Genomic DNA, 22,622 nt, shown 5'->3' on the forward strand with positions numbered 1-22,622 from the left:
GGATGACTCCCAGGTTTCTGAAAGGTTTAGAACGGGAGAGATGATGATGTCAATTTTGGTCATGCAAAGTTTGAGTTACTTGTCAACCACCCACATAGATTTGTCCTATAACACAAGGCCAGAAATAATAAATGGCACAGAGGAAGTAGAAATAAAACTCAGAGGAGCAGAAATAATGTCTAGTTTGCAGAATCAGGAAAGATGGAATCATAAAGAAGGTGGTATTTGATCAAGGCCCTGAAGGAATGGTAAGATTCATATTTAAGGATATGATGGAAGGGAAATGTCTAAGCGAAGACATGGACACTTTCAGGATATTGTTTGAGAACAACTGAGACTTCCTGTTTGTGACTAAAGAGTTTGCTAAACCCTGATGGGGGGATGCGGCTAGAGTGGTGGTTTGGAGCCTGGTCATGAACGGCCTTCGGGTTCTGTGCATAATGGGCATTGGGTTTTGCATTGGGCAAAGATGCTAGCAGAGTCATGCTTTGGGAAGAATGATCTGAGGTATTGCATGAGACAAAATAGAGGTGGAGAGATTGAAGCCAGATAGAAGAGTCGGGACACTGCACCATGCTAGATACGGGAATGGAGAGGAGGGGACTGAAAGTGAAAAAGATTGGGTAATTCATTGCATTTGAGAGTGTGGCTCAGGCCAAAGGTTATAAATGCTTAGATTATAAGGGATTGAGAAGATGGTGCTGACTCATAGATATAAAGGAGTCTAATAAAGAAACAGGTTTATAAAGATAATGTGTGATAAGAGTAGTAGGGACACCCTCAAAGAGAAGACTACTTCTGTCCCTACTTGTCTTTTTCTTTGTTACAGGCAAAGAGATTTAAAAAAAGGGGGGGGGCAGCGTGGTGTGTGTGTGGTGTGGTGGGGTGGAGGCAGTGTGCCCTACTGGTTAAGACTGTAGTTAAGAATTCTTGGCTTTAGGGCACCTAGGTGGTCAGTTTTTAAGCGTCTGCCTTCAGCTCAGGTCATGATCCCAGAGTCCTGCTTTGGGCTCCCTGCTCTGCTGGAAGCCTGCTTCTCCCTCTCCCACTCCCCCTGCTTGTGTTCCTGCTCTCGCTGTCTCTCTCTGTCAAATAAATAAAGTCTTAAAAAAAAAAAAAGAATTCTTGGCTTTAAGTTTCTGCTGTGCTTTTTATTAGCTGTGTGTACTTGGATGAGTGTTCTAACCACAGTAAGTCTGAGTTTCCTGATCTGGAAAAAGAAAATAGCAAGAATATTCATCCAGTAAGGTTGTGAATAGCACACAGTTTGCATTCATCAAATACTAGCCACTATTATTAGAATTCTAAAAGGAAGGAAATGCAAAATATAAGTCTAATTCAGTTACCATGTTCAAAAATATAATTCATTCGGGATGCCTAGGTGGCTCAGTCAGTTAAGCATCTGCCTTTGGCTCAGGTCATGATCCCAGGATCCTGGGATCGAGTCCTGCTTTGGGCTCCTTCCTCAGAGAGGAGCCTGCTTCTCCCTCTGCCTGCCGCTCCCCCTGCTTGTGCGCTATCTCTCTGACAAATAAATAAATAAATAAAATCTTAAAAAAATATAAAAAAATACAATTCATTCAAAATTTTCATTGGCTCTTCTGATGGTGAAGGGTTGGTAAGAAAACATTGATGTCATGTTATAATAATCCAGTTGGTGGTTACTAGCAACTGTGCAAAGTCTAGAGATTACCTCTTGGACTTGATTAATATTTTCAAGACGTCCTGAGCTGAATCCCTTACGTCTGGCTCTGAACCTATAGGTATGTGCTGTGAATTCAGAGGTATTCATGCAGTGGGTCAGGACACTCTACAAAACACAAAAGATAGCTTTACAAAATGTCAAATAAATGGAAACAAGGCTGATGACTTCGATAAAAGCTGTAGGCCTTTTCAGGTGAGACCAGCAGATTATTTATAACTTGAGATAATTTCAAGAGTTTGCTAGAATCCCAGTTATGTATATTAACATGTTATTCAGGTGCTTTGGAATCTGTAATATAAATAAAAATATTTTCTGTCATCATCACAGTAATTGATTCATGCAAGAATCATCAGTGGAGCTAAAACTAGTGGGTAAAAATTTGAGGAGTAACAGATTTGATTTAGATCAATGTCATCTAAAATTTAGCTTCCTTCTGTTTTCACAATGGTTCTCTCCAAAATCTCTCTCCTCTGGTCAGTCTTTTTCTTTATATTTGTTCTCAATACACAACGCATTCACCGATTTCAAAGGATTCAAATAGTAATGGAAATCTCAGTTATTGTTTAGCATGGGAAACACTCCTGCAGCCTTTGGACAACAGAGAATTTCGTTCCCACCAGAGGGCGCTCGGTTGTTACTTAAGTCACCATTTTGGGTTTGGGGACTTCCTTTGTAACTCAAAAAGTAAAATGGAATTTTTATTTTGTACACTTGTAGGTGAACCTACAGGTTTGCTGATTAATATAACTCTAACATTTAAAACCTTGGGTATGTCTTGTTTTTACTTTCAGATTAAAGATAATTACCTGAATGACATAGCAATTAGAATACAAATAAAAACCAAACGAAACCATAAAACAAAATTAAAAAAAAAAAAAAAAAAGAAACTTCCACCACCTAAAAATCAGTTTTTGTTTTTCAGCAAACACTTCTAGTCCTGGTTCATTGCAGTTTTGAGAGGCATGGTTTCTTCTTCATCTCATTCTCTTACCCTGGAATCAGGTTATTGAAAATGGGATGGGGCTACGATGGAAGAACTCTGTTTCAGGGCTAGGTGCAAGGTGCTGACAGTCCTGAGAGTCTTGCTTCCCAGAATGGTCTTGCCTTCCACTAGGCTGTGCCAAGGGTTCTCAAAGTCTCCCCACCAGCAACATCAGCTTCACCTGGCAACTTGTTAGAATGCAAATTCTAAGCCCCACCCCAGACCTCCTGCTTCAGAACCTCTGGGGGTGGGGCCCGGCAATCTGCATTTTAACAAGTTCTGTGAGTGATTCTGATGTATGCCCCAGTTTGAGAACCAAAGCTGGACACTTTGTTTTTACAAAGCAAGCTGCTTTTGGGCAATAAGAGCTTCAACATTATTGTTCAGTTTTCATTCTGAGAATCAGGGGCACTTTCCTGCAGGCTAGGTCTCAGACTTTTGGGCAAAAGACAATCAGTGTCAAAGTGGTTTTCTACCTGCTTCAAGCCTCTAAAGGAACTTGTCTTTGGAACTAGCCGATGGAAGGAAGTTTTGGAAACAGATTACTCACATGTAGAGGGAACCAAGAGAGTCAGTTAAGAATTTAGTAAGGAGGGGCCTCTGGGTGGCTCACTTAAGCTTCTGACTCTTGGTTTCACTGAGGTCATGATCTCAAGGTGGTGAGACTGGCCCTGCATCAGCCTCGCTTAGGCACCATGCTCAGTGCCGAGTCTGCTGGAGGTTCTCTCTCTCCCCTTCGGCCCCTCCCCCTGCTTACACGCATGCTCTCTCTCTCTCAAATAAATAAAATCTTTAAAAAAAAAGAAGAATTTAGGAAGGAAGTGTAGCTTGATGGTTAGGCCTACAGATTCTGGATCCACCTTTCCTGCTTCAAGTGACAGCTCTGTGTGATATTGGGCAAACTCTTGTTTTTTTTTTAAACTTTCTGGGACTCAGTTTCCTTATCTGCAAATTAGGGATAATAATAGTACTTACCTCATATGCTTGTTATGAGAATTGAATTAGGCAAGATTTCTAATGCGCTTAGAACAGACCCTGGCACTATGTAAGTGTTTAGAACTATTGTGCTTTACCATCCTGCCAGCACAATCCTGTCCTCTGGCCAGCAACAAAACAACCATAATCATACATTTTCCCAATTCTTTTTTTTTTTAAGATTTTATTTATTTATTTGTCAGAGAGAGAAAGAGAGAGGACAAGCAGGGGAAGCAGCAGGCAGAGGGAGAAGCAGGCTGACCGCTGAGCAAGGAGCCCGATGTGGGACTTGATCCCAGGACTCCGGGATCACAACCTGAGCCGAAGGCAGACGCCCAACCGATGGAGCCACCCAGATGCCCCCCTTTTTCCCAATTCTTATGGGAAAATCTTAATGTAAACAATCTCTATCACATTTACGCAGGTGACAGGAGTCCTCTGGAGTCAAACAGAACTTTTCTTTTGATTCCAGCTCTCTGACCTAATAGATGTCTGGCTTTGAGCAAATTACTTAACCTCTCTTTAAATCTCACTTCCATTTTTATTTGTGAAATGGGATTATAGTACACATCTCGTAGGGTTTAGGGTGAGAGAAAGGAACACAATCAGTGGGTAAATTGTAGAAACGAAGCACTGTTACCTGTACACTGCTGTTCCCAGGAAATGCCATAAAGAGTGTAGGATAGTACTTGGCCCATAAGAGGGCTCAATACACATTTGTTCCTTTTCATTCACAGCTTTATACATTTTGAGTATTTGGGGACCTTTTAAATCACCAAAACGCTAATTATGTTCTTGTACTGTTTACTTTCCGCTTCACACTTCAGCTCCTGGATTTCTGGCCTGGAGTGACTGAGAGAGCTCTGTTTTCCCTTCTCGCACAGGGACCTTTGGGACTAGATATTCTAGTCAGCTCCTTCCCACTTCTTTAGGCTGACTTTCCCCTAAGATCACAAAGCTCTTTTTTTATTGTAGAAAATTTGGAACATTTCAATAAAGCATAAATAAGAAAATGAACATTGCCAATTCCTCTCCAAAAGAAAACATCACAAATGATTTGGTGTATTTCCTGCTAGGCTTTCCTCCCTTTGCTTAAATAAAATTGCTATCATAAAGTGTGTTTGATTTTCCTTCTTGCCTCAGGACTTCTATGGATGTGAACCTCTTGGCCTGGCGTGTCCTTCCATGGCCTAGGATGCTCCTTATTACCCCACCCCTTGCTCCTATCCCAACCACCCCTGATGTTTCAGATGAGGCTAGGTGTCTCTTTAGACACTTTCAAAGCATGTTGTCCTCATTCTGGACCTACTTCTGGTTATTAGCGATAAATTTCTTGTGTGATTATGTGAATAGAATCTATCTCCATGACTAAACTGTAAGAACCATGTCTGGTTTATTCACAACTGCATTCCAAGTGCCAGCACAATGCTGGACACTTCGTATGTCCTCAACAAATAGTTTTCAAATGACTGAATGAACAAATGAAAAGTGTTGTAACCATTTTTCCATGCTGGACATGATCTTAAGTATCTGATTTTAACTGACATGATTTTAGCTTATAAGTGGCAGGGTGATAGGCAAGATGTTCTCTTAGGAATTCACATCAGTCCATGGGTTTCTAAAGCAGCCCGTTATGGTGGGAGGATCCCTGGGCTGGGAATCAGGAGGACCCATGTTTTCCTTTCTGCTTTACCAGTTTCTGTGATCTTGAGTAAGCCACTGACCTTCACTGAACCACATTTTCTTTATCTGCTCTGCTTCTCTCCCAAGGAATCTCATACATTAAATAAAAGGTGTGTAAAAAAGACACTTCTCAAATTATAAAGAGCCATATAAATATGTTCAGACCATTCAAAAGATATTTTGCTTGACGGATAGATAGAGCCAGTTGCAAATTTGCAACGAGGCTCCAACTTTCAAACTTGAAGTTGATTCTGTTGCCAAGAAAATCTTTGATTTCAAAGCTTAATGATTAGAAATAATTGTGAGTCTGAAAGTCTTAAGTAGCCAAAATACATTAACTACTATTTTAGTCCTTAAAGGCAGACATAGTAGTTTGTTTCAATTTTGTACTTAAAGATTGCACTTAGATTTAAGTTTCTTTCGAATTTCAGTTGGCTGAGCAGTCAAGATATTTTTGACAGATTGGCCAAAGAATGTAAATTAAATAGATTAAAAAGAAGCTTTAGTTTTTGAATATACTTTATACCTTATTCAACAGTAATGGAATATGGTAAGATTTGGAATTTCCAAAGTGGAGTTAATATCTCTGTGATGGGATTAGTGTTCATATTTGAAAGTAGGATGGAAGGAAGAAAATTTCCCACCAGTGTCTTAGATGTTAAGAATTGGAATAAGTTACCCCTATGACTAAATTTTATTGGCTGATTCTTTGGTAGTTTTCCACTGCCTCTTAAGTAATTTCCTTTCCATTTTAAGTTATGTGAAGGTGATTGAAATGTACACATTGAGGAGGTAAAATATTTTGGGGAACAGATAAAAATTGACAGTATGATAGAAGGGAAGAGCAGTCTCTTACACTCTGTGGAAATTGTGAGTTCATAGGTAGAATGAGACAATTTTTGCTGCAAAACACCCTATTGAAAAGTGAACATTTTTCTTTTCCTTCTTCATAATACCAAATAGTAAATGCATAGCATTTTAGAAGAGGAAAATACTTTAAAGGTCCAATGTCGTTGTTTCATAGACAATATATAACATTTACAAAGAAATTTACAATTGCTTCCAAATAACATGATTTCACAGAATCTTCAGAACTCTATTATTATTCTCAATTAAAAATGAGGAAATGAAGACTCAGAGCTTAAATGACTTGTGTAACGTCACAGAGATGATAATAATAATGATGGATAATATTGAGTACTTGCTCTATGCCAAGCCCTCCTCATGCATGATCACATTTAATTCTTACAAGAGTCCTAATACCTTATACATAATACATGACAAGCTGGGATTGTAAATCAGTGCTAAGAAACTGGCATATTTTCTCCACTGAATGCTCTTCCAGAGACACAAGATAAATATTGAATAAAATTAATGTGATTCTATGTTTTTCGCTTGTGTCGTGTATGAAGCTGATCAATCAAGTAAATAGTATCCTCATATTGCAGGTGAGAAAATATGGAGGATTAAGACTACCATAATAGTATTGTGCTAGCTCATGCTGACAAGCAGAGGTAAAAATCTAGTTTTTCCCAACAGACTAAGTTCTAAGTTCCCTTTCTTTGCCATGGGTTTCAGAGTGTTGAGTGGGCAATGGCAACTGGGAGCAAAGCTAAGGATAAAGTACACCTATTCTGAATATCGGGGACCAGATATCACCGGCAGGATTTGATGAGTCAGACAAACTGACCATTCCCCCCTGGAAACCTCCTTCCTGCCTCCTGCCCATCATCATCTGAGACTGAAGCAGTCTTCATGTCCTATCCACTTTTTGACTAGATGAGGGGAGATGGACATGTTGTTAAAGTTGTGAGTCTTTGGCCTAGTGGAAAATATTCTGGCTCCCCATTTGAGGGTGCTCTGAGGACCATCTGCAGAGATTGGGATGAAAAGAAGATAAGGGTATCTTATTTCTTAGTCATTAAACCAGATGATCAGACCTCAGTTGGCTGTATGAGTCAGGGAACAGAGAATTAAAGTAAGATAACGGAGCAGAGAGAAGTGAGCCAGCAGAGCAGCCTGGACCTACCTGGTGGCATGGCAGTGATGTGTGGGTCTCCCAGGAGTCAAGAAGCCTCCATGGAAAGTAGCTGGACTTGAGCTGACTTGCCAGTACCCTACACAAGAGGTTGTGAGAGTAACGCCAGGGGTAGCAACTGAGGAAGTATCAAAAGAACAAGGTGGGGACCATATCCCAGGGAGGTCCCTCACTAGTGTCTAAAGAACCCTCACACACGTACCCCGTGGAAGAGCCAGTGTTGGGATGTCTGCCACCCAGAGGCCAATCAGCAGCATCAGCCAAGAGAAGGACACAATGCAGCACTGAAACAGATACTTGTCCCTTTCTATCTCTGCTTCGACTACAAGCTCCAACCTTCAAGCCCACCACTCTAGAGGAAAGGGGAGAGAAGTGAAGGGGAAGATCAGTCCCCTTCCCCATTTCAGGCCCTAGTCACAAATCTGTGACTTACAGAAAGGGAGGAGCTGCAAGTGAAGATTTAAATTGGACTGGATGTCTTTAACATAGTCATTTCAAAACTGTGGGAGCTGCCCAGAATGTTGTTAAGGGTTGGAGTTGTACTCTGAATTCAGCCTGTTTAGAATGGATATTACATATGCTTCAAAAATATATGTAATAGCCATGGCTTACCTGGACAGCTTGGCATCCTCTTCAAATATGCAGAAAGTTTTATGAGACGATGTTGTCAGGAACCAAGTAGCATCTTTAAAATCCTTCATTATTGTGTGTGCATGGGATGAAATTGAGAAAATATGGGCCAGCAAAATGGCAACCCCCTCAATTCTTCTTTTTTTTCCTATTGCTACAGTAGGTATCTTGGCATCTGACCTGCTAGAATGAAGATCTCTGATTCCAAGCCAAGTAGTTCACTTTTGTGTAAGAAATCCTGACTGATGGAGTCAAAAAGGCAATATTTAACGAGTGCCTTCTGTGGTAAGTGCCACAGAAATTAGAAGTATATAAAAATGGTTCTTACTTTCAAGGAGGTTACAGTCTAGATAAACATATACTCATCAAAGATGGGAGAATGTATGACAAGTGCCAAATGAACAGAAGTGACAGCAGAAGTACTATCAGAACTGAGATTGCTAGAAACCTTCTTGCAGTGGTCATCAGATCAGAAAACGTGAGGCTTGAACAGTGTGGTGAAGAATGGGTAAGAATAAAGTGCTCAGAGACAAAGGGCTGCTATATGAGCAAATGGGCGGAGATCAGGGTGGTTTGGAAGTCACGTTTGAAGGTATTGAGTTCTGTCAAACAAATTCTGCATTAACCAACTTTTCTTTGCAAGTATTGGAAACCTCACTCAAACCAGCTTAAAAATAAAGGGCATTTGTTTATTGGCCTATGTAACTAAAGAGAACTAGAGGTAAAGTGGGCTGCAGGGATGCATTAATTAGGGCTGTAGCTACATTTCTCTGTGACCCTCATAGCCCTCTCTTTATCTTCACCTTGGTGTTCTTGCTAGTTGCAAGATGATTCCTCAAGTGTATGAGTTATCTATTGCTGCATAACAAATTACCTCAAAATTTATGGATTAAGCAATAAACATTTATTCTCTCATAGTTTCTGTGTGACAGGAATCTAGGCATGGCTTATCAGAGAATCTCTCAGAATCTCTCAGAATCTCTCACAAGGCAGCAATCAAGATGTCAGCCAGGCTGTGGTCATCTAAGGCTTCACTGGGGCTGGAGAATATACTTCTAAGTTCACTCATATGGCTGTTAGGTGGAAACTTCTGTTCTTTATCATATGGGCTTATGTATGGGTTTCCATGAAATAGCAATTGGTTTCCCCCAGAGCAAGTGATGAGAGAGAGAGGGGGAAAGGGATAAGGAGAGGGAAAAGGAGGAGAAAGAACCCAGTATTTTATAACATAATCTAAGAAATTATATACCATCACTTCTTCCCTATTCTATTGGTCATACAGACCAACTTGGGGACACAGTGAGAGGGGTATTATACAAAAATGTGAATATCAGGAGGCTGGAATCATTGGGGGCCATCTTAAAGTCTGATTACCACATGTAGCCTATATGATTCCTTGTTCATATCCAGGAGAAGAGAGTTGCCTCTTTTAGCCATTGAAAAAAGTTCTCAGATTTGCTGGGATTGCACCATCCTAAGCCAATCACAGTGGGCAGGAGAATAACAGCGACTGAATTACTTAGGTTTGGGTTATGCCAATGTTTGTTTCAAGGGGGACAGGATAACAATGACTAGCTTAGATAAATTAGGGTCCACCTAATTCGTGGTGGAGATGTGGTTTGCTGCCACTCAAACAGAATGGTTGCTCTACAGAAAGGAGTGGGTGATATGTTTGGGAGGCACCCACAGAGTCCTCTACAGTCTTTCTCTGGCTGCTCAACATCCATACATATCTTCCTCCCTATCGATACACTGTTATATGCATTTACAACCTCTTTCTAAAGAGAGACAATCCAAAGTCCAAGTCAGCTGCAAGTCCAGGATCTCTGGGTTGTCCTTTCCTCTCCATCAGGTGTGGATACCATTCTTCACAGTTACGATCTAAGGGGTCCACTTATAACACAACCAACGTGGAATTGTGGAGAAAGAACAGAATAACTTCAGTAAAACTCCCATTGGAAAAAAAGAGGCTAGAATACAGTACATAGCTTTCCCTGGTCCACAGCACACATTATAACCCACTGGACAAGAAACGTAGCTCCTTCCCCTGGTTGGGAGAGTCTGTGTAGGGAGGGAAGGAAGTGAGGTCCTAGGCACTAACTGCTGCCAGATTGTTGAGGGCCTTTTAGAACTTTAGCCTGTAGGCAATGGAGAAAGAAAGAGGATCACTGAGGATTTTTGAGTAAGGTACTGAAATGATCAAAATTGCTTTGGTAAAATTAATTTGGAGGCATTATGCAGTATAAATTCACAAATCTCCTTAAAATAATGCCCTGGGGACAGTTTCCTCACATAAACTGAAGGTGATGCTTGAAAAAGAAATGCTAACAGATTCCACAGTAAAAGTCCATGTATAACCCAGGTTTGTCTCTTTCCAAATAGAAGTTATACATTGTTTCTAGGCACCTACGGGAAACGAACAGGGTGGTTCATGTTGTGTCACTTCCCTGGCATTAATTCCAAATTAAAGTGAATGAGCTTTTAAGACTTTTTGAAAAGGTTTGTAATAGAAGGTAGACTTGGTAGGTAGAGAGTCACTGGGATTAAGTTTAACTTGAAAAAGTAAGAAAAAATGAGTAGGGAAAGCTGTCTAGATAGCAATAACCCTTCACTTACCTGTCCCTGGGGAAGGAAATAATAAAAATTATTGTTTAAATTATTTTACTACTGTAAGTTCTATGCAAGTAAGCTAGTTAAAAGTCTGTGTAGGCTGTGAAGCATTTGTATTTTAAAGAACCAAGCTGAGGGGGGTAAGTGAAGCCATCAGCCTGCAGCACCACCCACCGTTGTGAGGGGTGTTTACTTGTTCAGGATATGCAGAAATATCCTCTTCATAGTGATAAACCTTATGAGATTTCTCCTCAGATGGCCTGGAAGGAATCCAAGAGGGGAAGTGGTGAAAAAACTGATTATTCCTATTTGAAATTTCAGATATTATGATTGGATTTGTATTTTGACTTATTCCTGAGACACATATGATAGAAGCCCCTTCCCAGTCCCAACACACATACACACACGGACACTAAAGTTGTTATTTCTCTAGTCTACTGCCTTGAGTGAGTATGAGTGAGTGAAATGTATAAAAGAAAACATTTTTTGAGGTAGGAATAGATTCATCATTGAGTTTCCCTGCCAAATTCAGAATTAGATAGTGGAAAAATTCTATTTATTTTGAGTTTGTGGATCTGCCAGCAAACTGTTGGGAAAAAGAAAGACAAGCCAGATGAGGACTTGGGTTATGGAATGAACCATAGATGACATAGGATTGAACTTTTTAAGAGAAGAATATAGTTTTTCCTACTTTTATTTCCCAGTTTTAGTTTAGCGTCTTTAATAACTTTGATTTACAGCATGCTTTTCTATTGTCCTGAACTATAGCAGCAGAATGGAAAACAGCATATTGCAGTGTTGAAATTGACCTTAAGGGTTGGGAAATTGAAAATATCAAGTTTCCATAGTAACACTAATTTAGTCAGATCACACATGTTGTTTCTGAGCCATTAGTTTACTCTTATGATGTTAAAAGGACATAATATTTACTCTGTAATATGGTTAAGTTAATGTTACAATGCAAAGCAATTTCATATTTTATGTATGTACATTTTATTATGGTGAGCTTGGCATTTGATTGCTTGTACTATTTTAGAAAATGTGAAAATTTTCTAAAGGTTTTAAAAAAAGTTTCTGAAGATAATTAAACAGGACATCATGAACATATCCCACTTAGAAAAATGATAAGTTAAAGATGAACTGGATTTTGAAAGTTTGCACCAGCATTTTTTGCTGAATTTCTGAGAATTTGTTTGGTCTTCCAACTGAATAGCTTTTATGTGATCTGATTTTAATTCTCACAGTTATCACAGTCTGTATGGTATATCCTTGACATCTACTAGGAATTTGTCCCAGGTCCTTTTAGAATTCCCAAATCCGTGAATACTACTATAGCTCTGTGTGTTGGCCGATTTTGTGGGACTATTATTCCACAAAGAAGCCCTTTCCTCCACAGCTTTATGAGAGTTACTACAGTGATAATGATCTAGTGAAAGGCAAAGCTTCCTTCTCAATGGGCCCTCTCCTGGGGCACACACCACACACATGTTTAGGACTCATCCTCATATATTGGTCTCCTATTGTGTGTGGTTCAGATTTGCTTCTCAATAAAATGACAAAATGCTACATGTCATATCTTTAAGGTCACTCATGATTGAGGGTATTTACAAGCAAAATTGGTCTGTAGTTTTATCTTCTGCAGACATTCATGAATATTAGTGTCTATGCTACCCAAATTTCCATATAGTTTACTCAAATTAAAAAAAAAACCCAACAAGTAAATTCAATGAAAAATGACAGTCATGTTTTTTGGTAGATATTGTGAATATGGAATCAATTCATTTGGTTGACTGGATTGCTCACTTCTTGCCTGTCTGAGTCTAAGTAATGCTGAAAAATTTAATTCAATTCAAGAAGTATTTACTGAATGCCAGTTATGCTAGGCATTGTGCTAGGTACTGGGGATATATTGATAAATAATGTATATGGTAGTAGCAGTAATAGCAGTAGTATAGTAATAATAAGTTGCGTTTTGGGTAACAGTGCCTGGCACTTGATAATCATGAGATACACTTTAGCTATTATTACTATTATTATCATTATTTGCATTTCATTTGCCAATACTTACATTGCTTCATTTAATTCTTCCAACAACCCTTTTGAAGAGGTTGGCATTACCTTCATTTTTATAGCCCAGAAACCGTGCTTCTAGGGGCTAAGTAACTTGCCTGAGATCACCAATATGGTGACTAGTAGAAGCAGAATTCACACCCAGAATATGCTTGACTGCCAAGCCAGTGTTCAAATATATTACTCTATGTAGCCTGTCCCTGGCTTAAAGAAGCTCTCACCTAGTTTTTCCAGGAAGCCCTGTCCAATAACTAGCTTAGATTCTTCAAAGTTTCCAGAGGAGGTCTTCTGGGGCTATATTCCAGTAACTTATTCCCCTAAAGTCAGTTAGAAAAAAAAGTCTAACACAAATGTCATGTATTACACTTGAAATCTATTTCTTCCTTAGTATAGAGAAGAAAATACATCTACCCATGTTGCAACTTGAAGTCAATACATTCTAGTGTTTTATTACATATACTTAGAGAATTCATTGTTCAATGGGGGAAAAGCACAAATTATATTATGAAATCTTTGTTTTTCTGGATTTCTCTTTAATGTTAAAAAGCTCATTTAAGGAACTGAATCTTTTGTTGCCTATTTGGATACTCTTTCTGCCTTTGATTTTGATCGTGTTTCAACATTATTTTCCAGGGTCTTCTGAGTGCCTGCTCATGGGTTAGGTTCTCACCTTGTAGTTTTTAAATGTTCTCAGTGTTCATACCACATGATGAGCATAAGAGGTCATGAGAGGGTGGGAAGAGGGCCAATAAATAATGTGAAGGCAAAGCTATGAACTTTTAGGGCCAAATTTAGTGCAAACCTTCTCTTGTGTAGAAATAGTCTTATATGCCCTTCAGGGTCAATGACATTGTAGAAAACCAACCTGTTTCTCCCAAGAGGAGAAATTGTTCAGCATTTCCTCTTTTTTCTTGTCCAGTGACTATTATATGTAATGTTTTTAAGCTCTAGGTTAAGGGATTGGGCTCACATTTCCCCTAAAAAGCCTTATGAGCAATATATGCTTAGAATTGAAGTTTTCTGTGAAAGATGGGTGAATACCTAAAAAACAGGCAACTTTCTCAAAGGAAAAGTAGTCTTTATTTTAAAGGAAGAAAATTCCAGTGCATACCAAGTATGACACAAGGCTGATACCCACCCAGTGGCCAGATATATTTTCCTGAGGGATTTTGTTGTGTTTATTCCTCTAGCATTTTTTCATTCCTGACTTTTGGGGTGGCCCTTCTGTGAAGAGTTTCCTCATCCCAGCTGTTATGATGTTTAATATAGAGTTGCCAACTTCTGATCTGGCGGTTCCAAGACACAGGGTGAGGAAAACAAAGCTTTCCAGTATTTTGAATCCTATCCCCCACCCGCACTGGAATTAGTGCTTTCATCTCTGGTCAATTCTGAATTGTTTTCAACCCTAGCTTCATCTCTGCTCTCCCCCGGAATAGCAGAACAATTACTAATGGTAAAGATCCATGTCCATGTCCAGAGTTCAAATTACTTATGCCTCACACAAACCTCAATTTATTTCTCTTTTCCTTTTTTATTCCTTTCCTCCCCTCCACCCAAGTAAATTAGGTGGTTTTCTTTTGGGGAAATATTTACTTTAAAGAGCTGTTTTTTTTTTTTAAGATAAAAATTAGATTCTGGCTTTTAAATGAAGTAGAGTGTAATTTTTTCTTGGGAAAAACAGGATAATCATCTGGTTTTGATCCTAATGTTAGTCCATGGGATGGCTTGACATTTCCAATAAGGGAAGTCATGGCATTTCATTTTAGAAATATACAAGGATGGCTACTCTCTGCTTCCTCCTGCCCTTTAGTCTGAATTGTTTAACATTCAGGTAGAATGGTCCTGACTGGTCCTGTGTTTTATGCCTGGCTGCTGCAGGATTAGGCACATAAGGAATTTGGGGTAAGCAGGAAAAGAAATGCAGAAAGCAGGCACAGATATATGAAGAAACAGCCCATTGTATCAAGTGTGGAAAGGCATAAATCTTACAGTACTGTAACCTGTTGCTTTCTTCTGGAACGTTCAACATGCTATTATACTGTGAATACTTCTTATGGGAAATCAAATGGTGAAGTAGGCAAATGTGGTTCTATGGTTCTCCTACTATCCCCAAGTGTCTGGTACAACATGGCTGTTCCCACATGGCTTTGTTTAAGGACTCCACCCTCAGAGCCCTCACGTATTTGCCTTTAAGCAGTACCCCATGCTCTGGATCTTTTCCTCATCATTACCAACCACAGGAAGGATGGGATATCCATTGCCCTGAAATAACTGGGTCTGCTTCCCTTATACACACCTGTTCCCAGCCACGTACAGCTAGATAGCTGGTTGAAAAATATTAACATCAAATAACATTTTGCACTTTTACAATAGGAGTCTTTTAGAATTAATTCCTTATCCCCAAAGAAACTCTGCTAATATAACAAATTAGTGGAAATTTCAGATGATGTCAGGATAATTGGACAGGTGTCTGGGAGCAGGCAGGCCTTCTAGGGTTTTATAGGCCCTAATGCATATGGTCAAAGCCGCCTTGGAATCCTTACTTGTTTTCTTTTTTTTAAATTTAATTTTATTATGTTAATCACCATACATTACATCATTAGTTTTTGATGTAGTGTTCCATGATTCATTGTTTGTGCATAACACCCAGTGCCCCGTGCAGAACGTGCCCTCTTTAATAACCATCACCAGGCTAACCCATCCTCCCACCCCCTCCCCTCTAGAACCCTCAGTTTGTTTCTCAGAGTCCATAGTCTCTCATGGTTCATTTCCCCCCCTTCATTTTTCCCTTCCTACTATTTTCTCTCTCTCTCTCTCTCTCTTTTTTTTAACATATAATGTATTATTTGTTTCAGAGGTACAGACCTTACTTGTTTTCTATGGAGAAAAGTCCCTCTTACTTCCATAAAAAGGTCTTAATGCAAGCTTCAAAGAAAAATGCAGATTTGTAATGAAGGAAGAATGGGTCCTAATTTTAAAGATGTTTTGATCGTTTTTTGTTTGTTTGTTTTATTCAATTAGCCAACCTCTAGAACATCACTAATTTCAGATGTAACGTTCAACAATCCATCAATTGTGTACCAAAAAGTACAAAGATAAAATGCTGTCCCCAATATTTCATAGCAGTCTAGATGAGGAAAACCCAGATTCCTGTGCTGTTTGCACTGTATTATTCTTGGACTTTTGTATGCTTGACAACTCTTGTTCATGTTTCTTTTTCCTCTTTCTGCCTCATCTGTATTACTTATACTTTGTTTCCATATATGAAAAAATATTCCTTCCAAACAGTTGACATTCCTATAAAAGTTTGTTGTTGGGGCGCCTGGGTGGCTCAGTTGTTAAGCGTCTGCCTTCGGCTCAGGTCATGATCCCAGGGTCCTGGGATCGAGCCCGGCATTGGGCTCCCTGCTCCGCGGGAAGCCTGCTTCTCCCTCTCCCTCTGCCTGCCTCTCTGCCTACTTGTGTTCCCCTCTCTCTCTGTCAAATAAATAAATAAAATCTTTAAAAAAAAAAAAGTTTGTTGTTGTTTTTAAAGAATGAAGGTTGGTAGGAATCTACTCTTAGCAGAATGGAGAGTATTTAGGAAATCTGAGTCATATTTATATTATTAATGGTATTGACATTATACTTGACTCTTTCCTCAAATATCAAATATGGTGGAAACCTTTTATGAATGCTTGTGTTGAGTGGATTTGAATATCTCATTTACTGATGAGGATTTGGAATTTTTGTTTATGAAGATATACTTTGTACATCATCTACCTGAATTTGTATAATAATTAACTTTTGCAGAATTTAAGAAAATAATTCCTTTCTGTTTAAACATTAAAATATGCTTCTTAAATTTTATACCAATATAAAGCATAATTATTTTGTTTAGTATTAAGGAGCTACATTGGTCAAAATATTAAACTATTTTTGGTTTGTTTACTCATTTTCAGTTGTCAAAATAAGCATAATTGGAAACAGCTGCCTTGAGATTATTTTTGACAACTCTTCACATTCAGATCTAACATGGATAACTTTAAGAAAATGAGCCTTATCTAATTATGATTTTTCCTAGAGTATATATTCAGATTGCTGTTCTGCAAATTAGAAGATAATTAAAAACAGAAACTGATCATTTAAAAACTAGTACCACAATTTTATAGAAAGACATTTTCCATAACTTTCTCATTTTTGTATAAATTGATTAGCTTCATTTGGCTATTTTACACACATCAACATTTTACTGTTCTCTGGGATGATTAAAATGTAGTAGAAGATTAATGAAGTGTTTCTCTAACCTACCCTTTTATTCTTGTCTTCAAGCTGTACTTAAATTTCTTTTTATTTCCAGAACAACTAAGTAATATGATTTCATATTAGTAAGAGATTTAGAAATATTCAATATTTTAATAGATTTTGTGATTAAATAAGTACCTTTATTTTAATAGTTCCTCAGATTAATTTATCTCACTCTAAATGAGCTCTTGATTAAATTTAGAAATTAAGAGGCTATAGGAAATATTTTTTAAATACCAGCTTATTATAAAATCCTATACTATTAGATAACTTTTTATTCTAAATTTGTCCCTATAGTGCTTATAATTTATTTTAGGAATTTAAAAAGGAAATATCGTGTGCCTTTTTTTCTCTCCTAGACCAGAGAGTTTGGCAAAGACCAGAATAAGGATAATCAAAGACACCTACCTGGCATCTGAAAGTATGGGAACTGCTTATTTTACTGTTCATGCTAGGATTCCATTCCTATGCACACATTACATAACTCACAAGGAATTGGGCTCCAGAAAACTTTGATTTTACATGGCAATATGGTAAGGCATAAAGAACACTGGACTATGGGTTGACAGTCCTATGTTCCAAACTTTGCTTTTCATTAAGCCATTTCTCTAGGCCTCATTTTCCCCCTCCAAACATACTGATGAGGGTGGATTGGATAACTTTCCTGTTTTCACCCTCTTTGGTATTTTGGGGTATTTGGAATGCAATCTACAACTGACTCCCTTTCATGTTTCCTACACTGTCCATCTCAAGCATTTTGCATTTTCCTCAAGGTCTACACTTTATCACAGACACATTCATTGCCTACAGATGACTGTAATTCTGAGAGCAACATGGAAAGCACATCATGGACCATAGTAAAAACAAACCCAAAGCAACAACACGTCTAACATGAGCCCCTGAGTAATGAAACCTTTCTGAGTCCTTACTGAGAAGTCCCTGATGAAAAAATATTCATCCCCAACTTCTGCCATCTACAGGTAGGTGGTGATCCTTGCCCATGTGGTAACCATGTGAGGAAATGTCTGCTTTTGCCCACCATAAACAAGTTTATTGTTACCTTGGTAACCTTGCATTTTTTTTTCCTTAAATAGCTGCTGTATTCTTTATTTGGGGAATCAATTCTCTTAATGACTGGACTTCATTTTAAGGCATTAAAAGTAAAAATACTTTCTTTCTTAAAAGATCTACTCTTAGCAGCTTTCAATTATGCAATATAGTATTATTAACTGTAGTCATCATGCTGTAAATTATATCTCTTTACTTATTTTATAACTGGAAGTTTGTTCCTTTTGACTTCCTTCACTCATTTCTCCCCAATGCTGTTCCCCCTTCCCCAACTCTTCCTTGCCTCTGGTACCAAGCAATCCATTTTATGTATCTATGAGCTGGGTTGTCTTTTTTTTTTTTTTTAAAGATTCTTCGTATAAGTGGGATCATGCTGTATTTGTCTTTCTATGACTTAATAAGTGACTTATTTCACCTAGAGTAATGCCCTCAAGGTCCATCCATGTTGTCACAAATGGCAAGATTTTATTCTTTCTTATGACTAAATAATATTTCATTCTCTCTCGCTCTATATCCATCTAGATCTATCCCTATATCTATATCAAATTTTCTTTATCCATTCATCTGTTGATGGACACTTATGTTGTTCCCATATCTTGGCTTTTATAAATAATGCTGCAGTGAACATAGGGTGCATATATCTTTTTGAGTTAGTGTTTTTGTTTTCTTTAAATAAATACCCAGAAGTGGAATTTCTGGACTACATAGCAGTTCCATTTTTAATTTTTTGAAATTTATTCATTTGACAGAGAGAGCACAAGCAGGGGTGAAGTGAGGGAGAGGGAGAAGCAGACTCCCTGCTGAACTGGGAGCCCGACGCGGGGCTCAATCCCAGGACCTGGAGACCATGACTTGAACTGAAGGCAGACGCTCAACCATCTGAGCCACCCAGGTGCCCTCATTTTTAATTTTTTGAGGAATCTCCATACTGTTTTCCACAGTGGCTGCACCAATTTAACTTCCCACCAACAGTGCACAAGAGTTTACTTTTCTTTTATTAATGCTTTGGTCTCTGATGAGTTTTCATTTCATGTTATACACTTTAGATTGAAGATTCTTCTGCCTCAAACAGGGTGTGTTCTTCCTCCTTTCAAAGACTAGCTCCTGCACTTGTGCTCTTCCATCTCTCAGAACATTGTTCCTTCATTTATCCACTCTGAACACCACCTTGCATCTTTAATATTTCCTCATTGTGGTCTTTCTAAAACCATAGTACTCTTCTTCATCTAGAAAAAGTCCCTTTCTTCTGACTTTACTACTCTCATGTTATTTCCCTTTCACTACCAAAAGTCTTGAAGGGACCATATTCACTTCCTCTGCGTTAGGGTGATCCAGAAATTCCATAATTTTGTAGCCTGACTTCTGCCCTCAGCAATCCACTGAAACCACTCTTTTTAAGGTGACTAAAAATTGTTCTGTTTGTCATTGAGCACAATCGCTTTCTCTCAGTTCTCTAACCCACTGTTGGCCAAATCCTGAAACTCTTTCCTATTCTGGCTTCTTCCTCTTCTTCTTTTAAGATTCTTTATTTATTTACTGGAGAGATTGAGAGAGAGAGAAAGAGCAAGAGTGCCTGTGTGCTGGGGTAGGGGCAGAGGGAGAGGGAGAGGGAGAAAGAATCTCCAGCAGACTCTGCACTAAGTGGGGAGCCCGAGGTGGGGTGGGCTCAATCTTGATCTCAGAATCCTGAGATCATGACCTGAGCCAAAACCAAGAGTCAGACGCTTAGCTGACTTAATCACCCAGATGCCCTGTCTTTTGGCTTCTTTACATTATATTCTCCTGGTTTCCCCACCTCTCTGCCAACAATTATTTGTCTCATTCTTTCTTCTATAGCTTTAGTTGTTCCTCAAGGATTTGATCTTAGCATCTTTTCTTCTTTTTCTTTATTTTTATTCAATTTTAGGCTTATCTGATCTCTTGAGATCCACTGTTAGCTGTATGTGGTTGACCTCCAAATCCATATCTACAGCCCCACCTTCTCTACTAGATGACTTTCCCTCTCTTTTTCCCTCCCATATTGTATTAGTCAGTTTGGGCTATTGTAACAAAATACCATAGACTTAGTAGCTTAAGCAACAAAAATTTATTACCCACAGTTCTGGAGGGTGGGAAGCCCAGGATCAAGATGCCAGCCACTTTGGTTCCCTTGTAAAGAATCTCATTTTAGCTTGTAGACAGCCACCTTCTTGCTGTGTCCTCACATAGTGGAGAGACAAAACTCCAGTCTTTCATCCTCTTCTTATAAGGACACTAACTCCATCATGGTGCCCCATCCTCATGCCTCATCTAAGCCTAATTATCTCCCAAAGACCCCACTCCCAAACATCATTTAATTGGGGATTAGTGCTCAACAAATAAATTTTTGGGAGATACAAACATTCAACCCATAACACATACTTATAAAATATATACAAGATCTAATTCCAATGGTCAGCTAAATATCAGCAGTGGGAGATGTTCTGGAACCTCGGTATCATAATGTACAAAATGGAACTTGTCACCTATATGCTCAAATCTTCTCTACTTTACATGCCTCCTTTTGTATAATATAGTGATTCACACTTCCATAGAACATCTGGGGCTCATCACAAGAAGTGCACTCCTTATTCCCCATCACTTATTTCACCCATCCCCCCATACACTTCCCCTCTGGTAACCATCAGTTTGTTCTATATAGTTAAGAGTCTGTTTCTTGGTTTGTCTCCCTCTTTTTTCCTCCTTCGTTCATTTGTTTTGTTTCTTTTTTTTTAAGACTTTATTTTTTAAGTAATCTCTACACCCAATTTGGGGCTTGAACTCACAACCCTGAGATCAAGAGTTGCATGCTCTACTGATTGAGCCAGCCACATGCCCCCATTTGTTTTGTTTCTTAAATTCCACATATAAGTGAAATCATATGATATTTGTCTTTTTCTGACTTATTTCACTTAGCATTATACTCTCTAGCTCCATCCCTGTCATTGCAAATGGCAAGATTTCATTCTTTTTCATGGCTGAATAATATTCTATGTATATGTATACCACATCTTTACCCATTCATCTATTGATGGACACTTTGGGTGCTTCCATAATTTGGCTACTGTAAATAATGCTGCAATAAACAAAGGGGTGCATATATCCTTTTGAATTAGTGTTGTTGTATTCTTTGGGTAAACATCCAGCAGTGCAATTCCTGGATTGTAGGGTAGTTCTATTTTTAATTTTTTGAGGAACATCCATACTGTCTTTCACAGTGGCTGCACCAGTTTGCATTCCCACCAACAGTGCACAAAGATTCCCTTTTCTCTACATCCTCACCAACACTTGTTGTTTCTTGTGTTTTTGATTGTAGGCATACTGACAAGTCTGAGGTGATATCTCATTGTGGTTTTGATTTGGATAACCCTGATGATGAGTGATGTTGAACATCTTTTCATGTGTGTGCTGACCACCTGGATGTCTTCTTTGAAGAAATGTTTGTTCATTGACACCAAACATTTTAAAATATGATATTGGTCATTGGAATTTCCTCTTTTGTGAAGTGCTTTTTCAAATCTTTTCACCATTTTTACTCTTGTGTACTTTTCCTTTTCCTTGTTATTTGTAGCAGTTTCTTATATTCTGGATACTAGTTCTTTATTAGTTATATGCATGGCAAATATCTTTTCCTACACTTCGAGTTGAATTTCCACTCTTTCTATACTGTTGTTTATAAGTAGTTTTTAATTTTAATTTATCAGTCATTTTTTTTTCTATTATGAGTACTTTTAGTGCTTGTTTAGAAAAATCCTTCCCTAGTCCAAGGTCAAGAAGAATCATCCCGTATTTTCTAAAATTCAATGGATTTGAGTTTTGTGTATGATATAAAAGAGGAGCCCAATTTCATTTTTCTCATTATCCTGGTATCTTCTTTTAGAAAGTCCATTCCATCCTCACTGCTCTGCAGTGCCACCTCTGTCACAAGTCAAATGTCACACAAACCTATTTCAATGACATTACTCAGCTCTCCTGCTCTGTTACTCTTCTACTTTCTTGTCCCTGTGGCAACACCATACAGTCCTGATTACTACAGCTTTGTAATATGTCTTGTTGTCTACTAGAACAAATTTTCCTCTTGGTTCTTTCTCTTTAAAAGTGCTGTTATGAGCTGAACTGTGTCCTCCCCACAAAAGATATGTTGACATCTCTAAAACCTCAGAATGTGACCTTATTTGGAAATACGGTGATTGCAGGGGTAATTAGTTAAGATGAGGTCATATTGGAGTAGGGTGACCCCTCATTCTAATGTGACTGGTGTTCTTAAAAGATGATGGCCATATAAAGACAGACACAGAGAGAATGCTATGTGACCATGAAGGCAGAGCTTGGAGTTATGCAGCTGCCAACCAAGGAAAGCCAAAGATTGTCAGGAAACCACCGGAAGATAGAAAAGACAAGGAAGGTTTCTCTGTATAGGTTTCAAAGGACGCATCAACCTGGTAACACCTTGATTTTGGAATTCTAGCCACCTGAACTATGAGACAATAAATTTGTTGTTTTAAGCCATCCAGTTTGTGGTACTTTGTTATATACAGCATCCCTAGGAAACTAATAAA

General features: G+C 38.5%; 1 long non-coding RNA gene across 1 annotated transcript; it reads left to right on the forward strand.

Moving 5' to 3' along the window:
* The first annotated feature begins 905 nt into the window (after positions 1 to 905).
* On the forward strand, positions 906 to 22,572 carry LOC115941889 (uncharacterized). The gene is made up of 3 exons (XR_014149284.1): positions 906 to 8,298; positions 17,337 to 17,957; positions 18,795 to 22,572. It is a non-coding gene; the product is annotated as an uncharacterized LOC115941889 (long non-coding RNA).
* Positions 22,573 to 22,622: the final 50 nt, after the last annotated feature.

Source organism: Leptonychotes weddellii, chromosome 10, assembly GCF_054177405.1.
Source record: "Leptonychotes weddellii isolate Sample4059 chromosome 10, ASM5417740v2, whole genome shotgun sequence".
Lineage (NCBI taxonomy): Eukaryota > Metazoa > Chordata > Mammalia > Carnivora > Phocidae > Leptonychotes > Leptonychotes weddellii.